The sequence below is a fragment of the Saimiri boliviensis genome, chromosome 2 (assembly GCF_048565385.1).
Source record: "Saimiri boliviensis isolate mSaiBol1 chromosome 2, mSaiBol1.pri, whole genome shotgun sequence".
Lineage (NCBI taxonomy): Eukaryota > Metazoa > Chordata > Mammalia > Primates > Cebidae > Saimiri > Saimiri boliviensis.
This window is the reverse complement of record NC_133450.1, coordinates 195,275,391-195,289,580: the sequence shown is the minus strand read 5'-3', so window position 1 is coordinate 195,289,580 and position 14,190 is coordinate 195,275,391. Positions and strand designations below refer to the sequence as shown.

At 37.9% G+C, this 14,190-nt stretch overlaps 1 long non-coding RNA gene across 1 annotated transcript in view; it reads right to left on the bottom strand.

Annotated features, from left to right (window-relative positions):
• Positions 1-6,421: 6,421 nt before the first annotated feature.
• LOC141583762 (uncharacterized) overlaps positions 6,422-14,190 on the bottom strand; it is a 258,080-nt gene continuing 250,311 nt past the window's right edge. The window contains exon 3 of the long non-coding RNA XR_012516654.1: positions 6,422-7,154. This is a non-coding gene — a long non-coding RNA (uncharacterized LOC141583762). The remainder of the gene's footprint in view (positions 7,155-14,190) is intronic.

Here is a 14,190-nt window from a genome sequence, read left to right as displayed (position 1 = left end):
TAATTACTATAGCATTTTAGAAAGACTTGAAATCAGGTTTACGAGTATTCCAGATTTGTTCTTCATTATGACCAAGTTGCCTATTCTAGGATGTTTGTTTCTTCATCTAAATGTTAGAATCAGTCTGACTGTATCTACAAGCTAGAATGCTGGAATTTTGACTGAGATTTTGTTGAATCTATAGGTAAGTTGGAAAAATTAGGAAGTTGGAAAAAATATTATATAAGGAATATTGAATATTTAATCCCCAAACTTGGAATATCTCTTCATTTATTTAGTTCTTTTTTTATTTTTCCATCATTGTTTTGTCATTTTGTGCATATAGAGTCTATAAACATTTACTTGCAATATACACAAGTACTTTATTTTGGGATACTACTATTATTTTTTTTTAATTTTAATTTCTACTTGTTCATTGATGGTTTCTAGGAAAGCAGGAAAGATTATATCCTGAAACTTTGGTATACTTGCTTATTAGTTCCAGAAATATTTTTGAGATCTGGGATTTTTCTAATCTGGGTAGTTGTTACTACTTTTTCTTACTGTATTGAATTGGCTAGATCTTCAAGTGTAATTGTAAGTAGGCATGGTAAAAATGAATATCCTTTTTTTGCTTACGATTGTGAAGGTAGGTGGCAATCATTTCACAATTGAGGATGGTATTAGCTATAGATTTCTGGCATTGCTTTCATTAGGATAAGAAAGTTTTCATGTTTCTAATTTTTGATAATTTGATCATGAATGGCATTCAATTTTATTGAATGCTTTTCTGCATCTATTGTTATGATTTTATTTTTTTAATTTATTTTGTTTATAGAATTATTACATTGATTTATGTTTATTAAGCAGCTTTGCATTTTTACAACAAAAGTCAGTTAATCATGATATATTATTATTTTTACATAATGCTAGATTCAACACGTGAATATTTTGTTAAACATATTTGCTTCTATATTCATGAAAGATATTGTACCATAATTTTCTTTTTGTATAATTTTTTTTCTTTCTTTTTTTTATTGCATTTTAGGTTTGGGGGTACATGTGAAGAACATGCAAGATTGTTGCATAGGTACACACATGGCAGTGTGGTTTGCTGCCTTCCTTCCCCTCACCTGTATCTGACATTTCTCCCCATGCTATCTCTTCCCACCTCCCCACCTCCCCGTCCCTCCCCCATTTCCCCTCAACAGACCCCAGTGTGTAGTGCTCCCCTCCATGTGTCCATGTGTTCTCATTGTTCAACACCCGCCTATGAGTGAGAACATGCAGTGTTTGATTTTCTGCTCTTGTGTCAGTTTGCTGAGAATGATGGTTTCCAGGTTCATCCATGTCCCTACAAAGGACATGAACTCATCGTTTTTGATGGCTGCGTAATATTCCATGGTGTACATGTACCACATTTTCCCTATCCGGTCTATCATCAATGGGCATTTGGGTTGGTTCCAGGTCTTTGCTATTGTAAACAGTGCTGCAATGAACATTCGTGTGCATGTGTCCTTATAGTAGAATGATTTATAATCCTTTGGATATATACCCAGTAATGGGATTGCTGGATCAAATGGGATTTCTATTTTTAGGTCCTTGAGGAATCGCCACACTGTCTTCCACAATGGTTGAATTAATTTACACTCCCACCAACAGTGTAAAAGTGTTCCTATTTCTCCACATCCTCTCCAGCATCTGTTATTTCCAGATTTTTTAATGATTGCCATTCTAACTGGTGTGAGATAATATCTCAATGTGGTTTTGATTTGCATTTCTCTAATGACCAGTGATAATGAGCATTTTTTCATGTGTTTGTTGGCCTCCTGTATGTCTTCTTTTGTAAAGTATCTGTTCATATCCTTTGCCCATTTTTGAATGGGCTTGTTTGTTTTTTTCTTGTAGATCTGCTTTAGTTCTTTGTAAATTCTGGATATCAGCCCCTTGTCAGATGGGTAGACTGCAAAAATTTTTTCCCATTCTGTTGGTTGCCGATTCACTCTACTGACTGTTTCTTTTGCCGTGCAGAAGCTGTGGAGTTTGATTAGGTCCCATTTGTCTATTTTGGCTTTTGTTGCCATTGCTTTTGGCATTTTGGTCATGAAGTCCTTGCCTACGCCTATGTCCTGAATGGTTTTTCCTAGATTTTCTTCTAGGGTTCTTATAGTGTTATGTCTGATGTTTAAGTCTTTAATCCATCTGGAGTTAATTTTGGTGTAAGGTGTCAGGAAGGGGTCCTGTTTCTGCTTTCTGCACATGGCTAGCCAGTTTTCACAACACCATTTATTAAACAGGGAATCCTTTCCCCATTGCTTGTTTTTGTCAGGTTTGTCAAAGATTGGATGGTTGTAGATATATTGTATTTCCTCTGAGGCCTCTGTTCTGTTCCATTGGTCTATATCTCTGTTTTGGTACCAGTACCATGCTGTTTTGATTACTGTAGCCTTGTAGTATAGTTTGAAGTCCCGTAGTGTGATACCTCCTGCTTTGTTCTTTTTGCTTAATATTTTTATCTGTATTTGGAACTTGGATACTTCTGGCCTAATTAAATTAGGTATTTTCTCTATTTTCTGAAAAAGGTTATTAAGAATTCCTATGATTTCTTCCCTAAATAAAGGATTTACCAGAGAACACATACATACCTCACGCTTTCTTTTTTTGTTCTAGTTTTCATTATTTCTTTCTTCTAGCTTCATATTAAGTTCTGCTTTTTCTCTAGTTTCCTATGGTACAAACTAAGGTTATTTATACCAGATGTTTTTTGAAAGATAATATTTGTATTTAATGCTATAAATTTCCCACTAAGTATTGTTTATATGCATTTTATAAATGTTAATATCATATTTCTCTTCTCTTTTATTTTCATTAAAAGTATCTTATAGAGCCGGGCGTGGTGGCTCAAGCCTGTAATCCCAGCACTTCGGGAGGCCGAGGCGGGTGGATTACGAGGTCGAGAGATCGAGACCAACCTGGTCAACATGGTGAAACCCCGTCTCTACTAAAAATACAAAAAATTAGCTGGGCATGGTGTTGCATGCCTATAATCCCAGCTACTCAGGAGGCTGAGGCAGGAGAATTGCCTGAACCCAGGAGGCGGAGGTTGCGGTGAGCCGAGATCGCGCCATTGCACTCCAGCCTGGGTAACAAGAGTGAAACTCCGTCTCAAAAAAAAAAAAAAAGAAAAGAAAAGAAAAGAAAAAAGAAAAAAAGTATCTTATAACCTTTTCTTTGATATTTGAGTTATTTAGAAATGTGTGGCATAATTTCAAAATGCCTCAGTATTTCCCCACTATCTTTCTATTATTGATTTCTAGATTGAGTCTATTGCAGTCTGAGATTATACTTTATGTAATATCTATTATTTTAATGTGTCAAAGTATGTTTAATGGCACAGAGCATGGAATATCCTGGGGAATTTTTCATGGGAACTTCAAAAGAATATGCATTCTGCTTTTGTTCAATAGAGTATTTTATGTCAATTAGATACAGTTTATTGATTGTGCTGTTTGAAATATCCACAGTCTTACTTTTTTTCCTATTTGATGTATCAATTACTGGCAGAGGAGTGTTAAAGTCTTTAAATATAATAGTTCTATCTCTTTCTTCTTAGGTTTTATTATTTTTGCCTTAATGTATTTTCACACAGATGTCAGATGCATTCAACTTTAGAATTGTTATGTCATCTTGAAGAAATGAATGCTTTATCATGATGTAAGGCTCTTCTTATCCCTGAAAATTTTGCTTGTTCCCATAAGGGTGAAGATGAAAGCTTCCCTTTAACCGTCAGAAAGTTCACCAAAACATAAACTTATAAGGCAGATTAATAGGAGAAATAGCACACAAATTTATTAGCCTGCATGGGAGAGAATAACAGCATGATTGCTGGAGTGCAGATAGGTATATATCTTTCTTCTTAGGGAAAAGGAGATAGGGAATTGTGGTTTATTTTAGGAGGATGTAAATGATTTTTAGATGAATTCAACAGGTTTGAAGGACATACAATGGCCTAGGACAAAGTTTGTTGGTCCACAAAACACATAATGGTTCGTGACAAAAGTATGATCCTGTGTGTTGGCCCACTTCAGTCTTTCTTTCTGTGAGTTTAGTTAATGCAAACTAACTAAACAGGGAAACAATTAGAAGTAATTGTTATTTTCTTTGACAGTTCCAGACTTTAGTCAGAGAGGAAAGTTCAGAGATCAACTTCATTCTGTGCTTTGGGAGAGACCGACAATTAAAAGAGAGGAGGTGAGTGGTGCAAGTTAGTGAGAACTTGAAGCTTCATTTCAGCATGTCAAATCACCATGTTTTGGGATTACTGGTTTCCAAGCCCCAACATTCTGAAGACTGCTTTGTCTGAAATTAACATAGGCATTCAAATTTTCTATTGATTGGTGTTAGCATGATATATCTTTTTCCATTTCTGTAGCTGCAACATACCTGTCTTTATATTTAAAGTGAGATCTTATAAACAACATATAATTCTGTCATCTTAAAAATTGTTTTGTCATTGTTGTTGTTGCATTGCGACAAGAATTTACGTTAAACATTTTTAAACTATTCTGTCTGCTCTCAAATAACACTCTAGCACTCCATATGTGGTGCAGATGCCTTATAACAGAATACTCTTATTTTCTCACTTCCATTCTTTGTGATATTGCTGTCACTCACTTCACTTATTAAAATACTAAAATCACTCAATTTCTTGCTACTTTTGTTATTTACTGAAGTAGTTATATTTTGATAAATTGGAAATAAGAAAAATAAAGATGTTATCTTACCTTCATTGATTCTTTCTCTAGTGCTCTTTCTTTTTGTAGATATGTTTCTGATAGATATCATTTTTTCTTCATCCTAAATAATTCTTTTTAATTTGTATCATTTTTAAAAGTTGACACATAATAATTATGCATATTTCTAGGGTGCACAGTGATGTTTAAATACATATAATGTATAGCAATCAGTAGAGAATAATTAGAATACATATCATCTCAAACATTGATCATTTCTTTGTGTTGGGAACATTCAATATCTTTCTTTTAGCTATTTGAAGGTGTATGATATATTATTGTCAACTAGAGTCATCTACAGTGCTGCAGAACACTTGAACTTATTCCTGCTAACTGCAGCATGGGAGTAAGTAATTGCAAATGGTTCATCCACCAGTGGGTTAATGTCCAGAATATACAAGTAACTCAAATATCTCAACAGCAATAAATAATCTAATTAAAAAATGAGAAAAGGATCTGAACAGACATTTCCGAAAAGAAGACATATAAATTGCCAACAAGTATTTATTTAAAAAAAAATGCTCACCATCACTTATCATCAGAGAAATGTGAATCAAAACGGCGTGAGGTGTCATTTCACCCCAGTTAGGATGGCTATTACAGAAAAGACAAACAGATAAAGGCTGAGGAGAAAAAGGAACTCCCATATACTTCTGCTGGGAATGTAAACTAGAGCAGCCGCTATGGAGAACACTATAGAGGTTCCTCAAAGAATTACAAATAGGACTACCATGTGATTCAGCAATCCCATGACTGGGCATTTATTCAAAGGAAAGAAAATCAGTATATCGAAGAGACATATGCATCCCCATGTTTACTGTAGCACTATTCACAATACCAAGATATGGAATTAACTTATGTATCCAACGAAAAACAAATAAAGAAAATGTGGAATATATACACAATGGAATGCTATTCACACATAAAAAAGAATGAAATTCTGTCATGTGTGGTAACATGGACAGAACTGAAGGACATTCTTTTAAATTAAATAAGTTAAGAACAGAAAGTTAAATGTGATATATTCTCACCCATATGTGGAAACTAAAAAACAACAACAGCAACAAAATAAAACGTTGATGTCACAGAAGTAAAAAGTAGAACAGGATTGGCTCTAAAGGTAGGAAGAAATGGAGGATGGGGGAGATTTGTTAAGATACTAAAGAATTTCTTTTTAACTTTTTTTTTTTTTTTTTTTTTTTTTTGCAGAACAGGTCAGCTAGTGTTTAATTTCTTCACTTTTTTTGAATTTGAAAGTGTATATCTCCTTCATTTTTGAAGGGTAATTTTACTAGTAGGAAATTCTAGATAGGTGTTTTGTTTCTTTTAATACTTTATTTCACTTCTCTTTTCACATGTATGAATTCTGATGAGAATTTACTACAGTTCTTGTCTTTTTCCTCTTAAGTAGGTGAGGTATTCTCCTAAGTTTTTTTTTTTTTTCTCTGTACTTTGATTTTATTCAGTAAAACATTCCCTACAAAGGGATACACTGAAATGAATTCTAGAGGTTGGTTTCCAATCCACCACGCTGTTTTCACAATGCAATAATGGCCAATTTACTTTAATCCTCAACTTCATTTCTGTGTAGGTTTTATATCTTATATAAAAAATAGATAGTTTTCTTATTTAATCTAAAATTTTATTGAATTATGGTAAATTAAATCAAGATAAAATGTTCACTTATGGTTTTTTATGCATGTTTCTAAGTTATTTAGCACCAAAAAGGGAGAGATTAGAGTCTCCTATTATATAATACTTCAAAGGCTCTAATGCCAATTTTTCTTCAATAAACTTAATACTATTATTCTTCTTTCCAAATGGCTGATTATTTAACCAGAAGAAAGAATAGACAAACAGCCTAGCACTTAGAATCAGAAATAAGTATAGAAAATTAGCAGTCATTTTGAAAAATCAGTTATCAGTTGTTGGCCTCAATATTTTCACTGGCACTAAGAAATCTTAATAAATTGTGAATCTCATTAGCTAAGACTGCCTTAAAAACACTCCAGAATTGTGCTTCAATTCTGTACTCCATAATTGTTCAAGCAGCACAAAGATCAAAGGGGAAGTAGCCACCTTTATTTTAAACGATGTTTTAAAGTTGTTCAAATTTTATATCTGTGCATGTTCAGTTTTTCTAATTTACATGAATATTCCTTTCTCTAGGGAATATTTCTGTAACACTGGCTGAATGCATTTTTCACATTCTGCATGTTTAAAATTTTACTTACCCTGAGAACCCATTTTGGCATTCATCTCAGTAAATAAATCTTCCTGCATACTTCTACGGAAACAGTAAATCTTTAGAGCTTTTCTCTGCTTTGGTTGAGTATTTCCTTCTTCATCTATTCTGTGATTCAGTCATCCTAAGATTCTGACCTAAGAGAGATAACAGAGAAGATGCTACAGGCATGCTTAATAAATAGAACTTCTGCCTTAGGCCCCTGTCTTCTTTCCTAACTCAGATAGCTAAGCTTTTCAATTTCTCTGTATATACAGAAAAGTCTCCCAAATCTAGGAGACCTATAGCATCATTTGTTCTTTCCTCTCTGTCATCCTTACTTCAATTTTTACCATAAGAAAGTATTAATTATCCACTAAGAAATAACTGCCACCATTGCCATCAGTTGGTTAAGCACTGAAATCAAGGTGCCCACATTTCCCTAAGCCAAAAGATAAATCTATGACTGGACTATGCGAAATGAGTCTGTCTTGGAAATATGAACCAAAATATGAAGCAAAATGGAGCAAAAACATATAGTAGATAGAGTTCAAAGAAGGTCTTTCAAAGTCCCTACTCTCTCCAGTACTCACATCTTTTCCTAGTTACTTACTCATAAAACACTGACTTAGTGCTGCTAGCAAGAGACTTAGTAGGTAGAATTTAAGGCTCCAAGTCAGTTGAATTACAAAAGATTACTCCTTTGCTTAATTCAGTGGGCCTTACCTAATTAAATGCACCCTTAAATGGGATTGGGCTTTCTCTTAACAGAAATATTCAAAGCATGAAAGGGATTTTACACAGTATAAATTTGTCATTGCTAATTTGAAGTAGAAGTGTCCATGTGTCAAGAAATTCAGGTGGGGCTGGGCGTGGTGGTTCACACCTCTAATCCCAGCACTTTGGGAGGCCAATGTGGGCAGATCACGAGGTCAGGAGATTGAAACCATCCTGGCCAACATGGCAAAACCTTGTCTCTGCTAAAAATACAAAAAATTAGCTGGGCATGGTCTTGCACACCTGTGGTCCCAGCTACTAGGGAGGCTGAGGCAGGAGAATTGCCTGAACCCAGGAAGTGGAGAATGCAGTGAGCTGAGATCTTGCTACTGTACTATAGCCTGGGTGACAGTGCAAGACTCTGTCTCAGAAAAAAAGAGAAAGAAACAGAAATAAAGAAAGAAAGAAAGAAAAAGAAAGAAAGAAAGAAAGAAAGAAAGAAAGAAAGAAAGAAAGAAAGAAAGAAATGCAGATGGTCTGTAGGAACTGAGAGCTGTCCCCAGCTGACAGCCAGCAAGAAAACAGAAACTACAACACCTGAATATGCATGAAAGTAGATTCTTCCTCAGAGCTTCGAGATGTAAACTTAGCCTGTCAATCAAAGCTGACACCTCACTTTACATCTTTGAGACCCTTAGCAGAGAATGCAGTCACACCATGCCTATATTTTTGACCTAGAAACCTGTGATACATTAAATGAATGCTGGCTTAAGATGCTGAATTTGTGGTCGTCTTGTAAACATCAACAGCAGATGAATAAAGAAGGAAAATGGTTGGAGCTAATTCAGTTCAAATGCAGAGATGAAAACAGATGATGGCAGTACAGTGTGAACTGTGCTTTAAAAAAATAATAGATAGATATTATGATGGCAAAACAGGGAACATAGCCCAGTATTTGAAACAAAAAAATGTCTACAGAGCTTGTTTATTAGATTTTGCTATCCAGAGTCCCTGAAATCTTTTGACTCCAATCCTTCCTAAGGCTCACTCCAAAATTACTAAAAATCCTCTCAATAAACGCCCCCCTTGCTTAAGTTATTCAGATTGTTTTTATTACTCACAATCAAATTTGCTAAATGATATGTGCTTTGAGACCAAACATGATCCAAAACACTTTATTCCCAAATATTTTCTAACTAAAGCACCCTCCAATAAGAGATTCTGGGAATGTTTTCTCCCAGGTTTGAAAAGCCTTCACTCGCTTATCAGCTGGGCATGGTGGTGGCTCATGGCCTGTAATCCCAGCCATTTGGGAGGCCAAGGCAGGTGGATCACTTGAGGCCAGGAGTTCGAGACCAGTCAGACCTACATGGTGAGACCACCCCACCTTCCACCACCCTGTCTCTACTAAAAATACAAAAATTAGCTGGGTGTGGTGGCACACATCTGTAATCCCAGGTACTCAGGAGGCTGAGACAGGAGAATCACTTAACCTGGGAGGTGGAGGTTGCAGTGAGCCGAGATCCTGCCACTGCACTCCAGCCTGGATGACAGACTGAGATGATGTCTCAAAGAAAAGAAAAAGAAAAATCTTACTCCCTTGTCAAAATGTCTTCCAAAGTGCAATTTGTGATAGCAAAGATGGCAAGAAGGGGAATAAATGGCATTGAGCCATAATCAGTGTTGCCTTCCTACGTTTGTTGGTTTCTTTTCTTTTCTTTTTTCAGATTATACATTTTGCTTTGGGAACTTCCAATGGTCCATTCTTGAGAATGTAAGAGTTGTAACCAAGCCTAAATTTGTAGTGTCACAGTAAGCTGAATATCACACTGAAAATGTGTGATATTCAGCATGTTTGATAAGGTACGTGTTCTCCTAAAACATAAACATCACATTTTTGTTACTCTGGTGTGGGGGGCTAGCTATTTGGGTCTTTTTGTTGTTACAGGAGTAAAGTATGGCATTTAGTGTGAATTTCTACATAAGGTTATAATTTCATGTTGTTTATAATGCATCATCATTCCTTGGATTGTGGCACATTTAAAAATGTATAGATCCGACTTTCAAGATGGCTGCCTAAGAACAGCTCAGGACTTCAGCTCCCAGTGAAAGTGCAGAGGGTGAGTGGACGCCGCATTTCCAGACGAACTCTTATTGCCCACAGACCAGGAGATACCCAGGCAGAGGGGTCGCCAGCGTCGCAGTCCCAGCCGGTGCGGCTGTTTTGGCCCCCGCGGGGCTGATTCCGCCCGCGCGGCTGCTGTGACCACTCCCTGTTGCTGCGGTTCTCCGCACAAAAGCCACTGGTCTGGGAGCCCTCTTAGCTGGCGAGCAGAGCCTTGAGACGGCAGAATAGCCCATTCATCTGAAATAGCGAGTCAGGCCAGGAGATTCCTAGGCAAAAAATCCGCCAGGAGCCGGCGCCGCGGTTCGAGCCGACTCCGTGAGTCGCAGCACGGGAGATCCCGGCGCCTTTTCAACAAGCGACCGGAACGCGGGGTCGTTCAACTTAAAAGAAAAGACTCTGAGTCAGGGAGCCAGGTGATCAGGCTCGGTTGGTCCCACCCCTCCACCCCCAACAACAACGAAAACAAAAACAGTAATTGGAAACCCTCTGGGTTGAGCCCTTCAAACCAAGCACAGCTGAACCAGGACGGTCCGGCTCCGTGGGGGAGGGGCTTCCGCCATTACTGAGACTCTCCACCACTACGGAGGCAGGCTGCCGTTGCCGAGGCAACCCGCCGTTGCCGAGGCAACCTGCCACAACAGAGAGAGTCCGCCATAACAGAGGCGGGGCCACCATTGCCCAGACAGTTCTAACTACGCCCATATAAAAAGGACTACAGGGAAGAGCTCAGGGCAGCTGGGCGGAGCCCACAGCAGCTCAGCAAAGCCCCTGCGGGCAGGCAGAGGCTAGGTGTGCTGCTAGCTGGGCGGGTCCGACCGGGAAAAAAAAAAAAAATCAAAAAAGGCAGTAGTGCAACGGAAACTCATAAAGCTCCAACTCCCTGGGACAGAGACAGACAACAGGTGGATAAACCCACAAAAATGGGTAGAAACCAGCGTAAAAAGGATGAAAACTCCCGAAACCAGAACACCTCTCCTCCTAAAAGTGATCACAACTCCTCACCAGCAAGGGAACCAGACCGGATGGAGAAGGAGGGTGATGAAATGACAGAATCAGACTTCAGAAGATGGGTAGTAAGAAACTACAATGAGCTAAAAGAACATGTTCTAACCCATCGCAAAGAAAATAGGAACCTTGAAAAAAGATTGGACGAACTGCTGACGAGAATGGACAGCATAGAGAGGAGAATAAGTGAATTGATGGAGCTGAAAAACGCAACACGAGAACTTCGTGAAGCATGCACAAGCTTCAACAGCCGAATTGACCAAGCAGAAGAAAGGATATCAGAGGTCGAAGACCAACTCAATGAAATAAAAAGAGAAGGCAAGAACAGAGAAAAAAGCGCAAAAAGGAATGAACAAAATCTTCAAGAAATGTGGGACTATGTGAAAAGACCTAATCTACGTCTGATAGGTGTACCTGAATGTGATGAAGAGAATGAATCCAAGCTGGAAAATACTCTTCAGGATATTATCCAGGAAAACTTCCCCGACCTAGCAAGGCAGACCAATATTCAAATCCAGGAAATACAGAGAACACCACAGAGATATTCCTAAAGAAGAGCAACCCCAAGGCACATAATCGTCAGATTCACCAGGGTTGAAATGAAAGAGAAAATGCTAAGGGCAGCCAGAGAGAAAGGTCGGGTTACCCACAAAGGGAAGCCCATTAGACTCACAGCAGATCTCTCAGCAGAAACCCTACAAGCCAGAAGAGACTGGGGGCCAATATTCAACATCCTTAAAGAAAAGAACTTTCAACCCAGAATCTCCTATCCAGCCAAACTCAGCTTCATAAGTGAAGGAAAAATAAAATCCTTTGTGAACAAGCAAGCACTCAGAGATTTCGTCACCACCAAACCTGCTCTACAAGAACTCCTGAAAGAGGCTCTACACATATAAAGGAACAACCAGTACCAGCCACTCCAAAAACACACCAAATGGTAAAAAAGCAGCAACACAATCAAGAATCTGCATCAACTAACCAACAAAACAGCCAGGTAGCATCAAAATGACAGCATCAAATTCACACATAACAATACTATCCCTAAATGTCAATGGACTAAATGCCCCAATCAAAAGACACAGACTGGCAAATTGGATAAAAAGCCAAAACCCATCAGTGTGCTGTATCCAGGAAACCCATCTTACATGCAAGGATACACAAAGGCTCAAAATAAAAGGATGGAGGAAGATCTACCAAGCAAATGGAGAGCAAAAAAAGGCAGGAGTTGCAATTCTCATCTCTGATAAAATAGACTTTAAAGCAACAAAGATCAAAAGAGACAAAGAAGGACATTACATAATGGTAAAAGGATCACTGCAACAAGAAGAGCTAACGATCCTAAATATATATGCACCCAATACAGGAGCACCCAGATACATAAGGCAAGTTCTTAATGACTTACAAAGAGACTTAGACTCCCACACAATAATAGTGGGAGACTTTAACACCCCATTGTCAATATTAGACAGATCAACCAGACAGAAAATCAACAAGGATATCCAGGACCTGAACACAGACCTGGAACGAGGAAACCTAATAGACATTTACAGAACTCTCCACCCCAAATCCACAGAATATACATTCTTCTCAGCACCACATCACACCTACTCTAAAATTGACCACATAATTGGCAATAAATCACTCCTCAGCAAATGCAAAAGAACAGAAATCATAACAAACAGTCTCTCAGACCACAGTGCAATCGAGTTAGAACTCAGAATGCAGAAACTAACTCAGAACCGCACAGCTTCATGGAAACTGAACAACTGGCTCTTGAATGTTGACTGGATAAATAATGAAATGAAGGCAGAAATAAAGATGTTCTTCGAAACCAATGAGAACGAAGACACAACATACCAGAATCTCTGGGACACATTTAAAGCAGTCTCTAGAGGAAAATATATAGCAATGAGTGCCCACATGAGAAGAAAGGAGAGATCTAAAATTGACACCCTATCATCAAAATTGAAAGAGCTAGAGGAGCAAGATCAAAAAAACTCAAAACCTAGCAGAAGACAGGAAATAACTAAGATCAGAGCAGAACTGAAGGAAATAGAGACACAAAAAACTCTTCAAAAAATCAATAAATCCAGGAGCTGGTTTTTTGAAAAGATCAACAAAATAGACAGACCACTAGCCAGATTAATAAAAAAGAAAAGAGAGAATAACCAAATTGATGCAATAAAAAACGATAAAGGGGATATCACCACAGATTCCACAGAAATCCAAACCATCATCAGAGATTATTACAAACAACTCTATGCACATAAACTAGTAAACCTGGAAGAAATGGATAAATTCCTGGACACCTGCATCCTCCCAAGCCTAAACCTGGAAGAAGCCGAAACCCTGAATAGACCAATAACATGGTCTGAAGTTGAGGCAGCAATAAAGAGCCTACCACCCAAAAAAAGCCCAGGTCCAGATGGGTTCACAGCTGAATTCTACCAGACATACAAGGAGGAGCTGATACCATTCCTTCTGAAACTATTCCAGACAATCCAAAAAGAGGGAATCCTTCCCAAATCATTTTACGAGACAAACATCATCCTGATACCAAAACCCGGCAGAGACTCAACAAGAAAAGAAAATTTCAGGCCAATATCCATGATGAACATAGATGCAAAAATCTTCAATAAAATACTGGCAAACCGATTGCAACAGCATATCAAAAAGCTCATCCACCATGATCAAGTAGGATTCATCCCGGGGATGCAAGGCTGGTTCAACATACGCAAGTCCATAAACGTAATTCACCACATAAACAGAACCAAAGACAAAAACCACATGATTATCTCGATTGATGCAGAGAAGGCTTTTGACAAAATTCAACAACCCTTTATGCTAAAAACCCTCAATAAACTAGGTATTGACGGAACGTATCTCAAAACAATAAAAGCTATTTACGACAAACCAACAGCCAATATCATACTGAATGGGCAAAAACTGGAAGCATTCCCTTTGAAATCTGGCACTAGACAAGGATGCCCTCTCTCACCACTCCTATTCAATATAGTACTGGAAGTTCTAGCCAGAGCAATCAGGCAAGAAAAAGAAATAAAGGGTATCCAAATTGGAAAGGAGGAAATCAAATTGTCTCTATTTGCAGATGACATGATTGTATATCTGGAAGACCCCATCATCTCAGCCCAAAATCTCCTGAAACTGATAAACAACTTCAGCAAAGTCTCAGGATACAAAATCAACGTGCAAAAATCACAAGCATTCCTATACACCAGTAATAGACTTCAAGAGAGCCAAATCAAGAACGAACTGCCATTCACAATTGCTACAAAGAGAATAAAGTACCTAGGAATACAACTAACAAGGAACATAAAGGACCT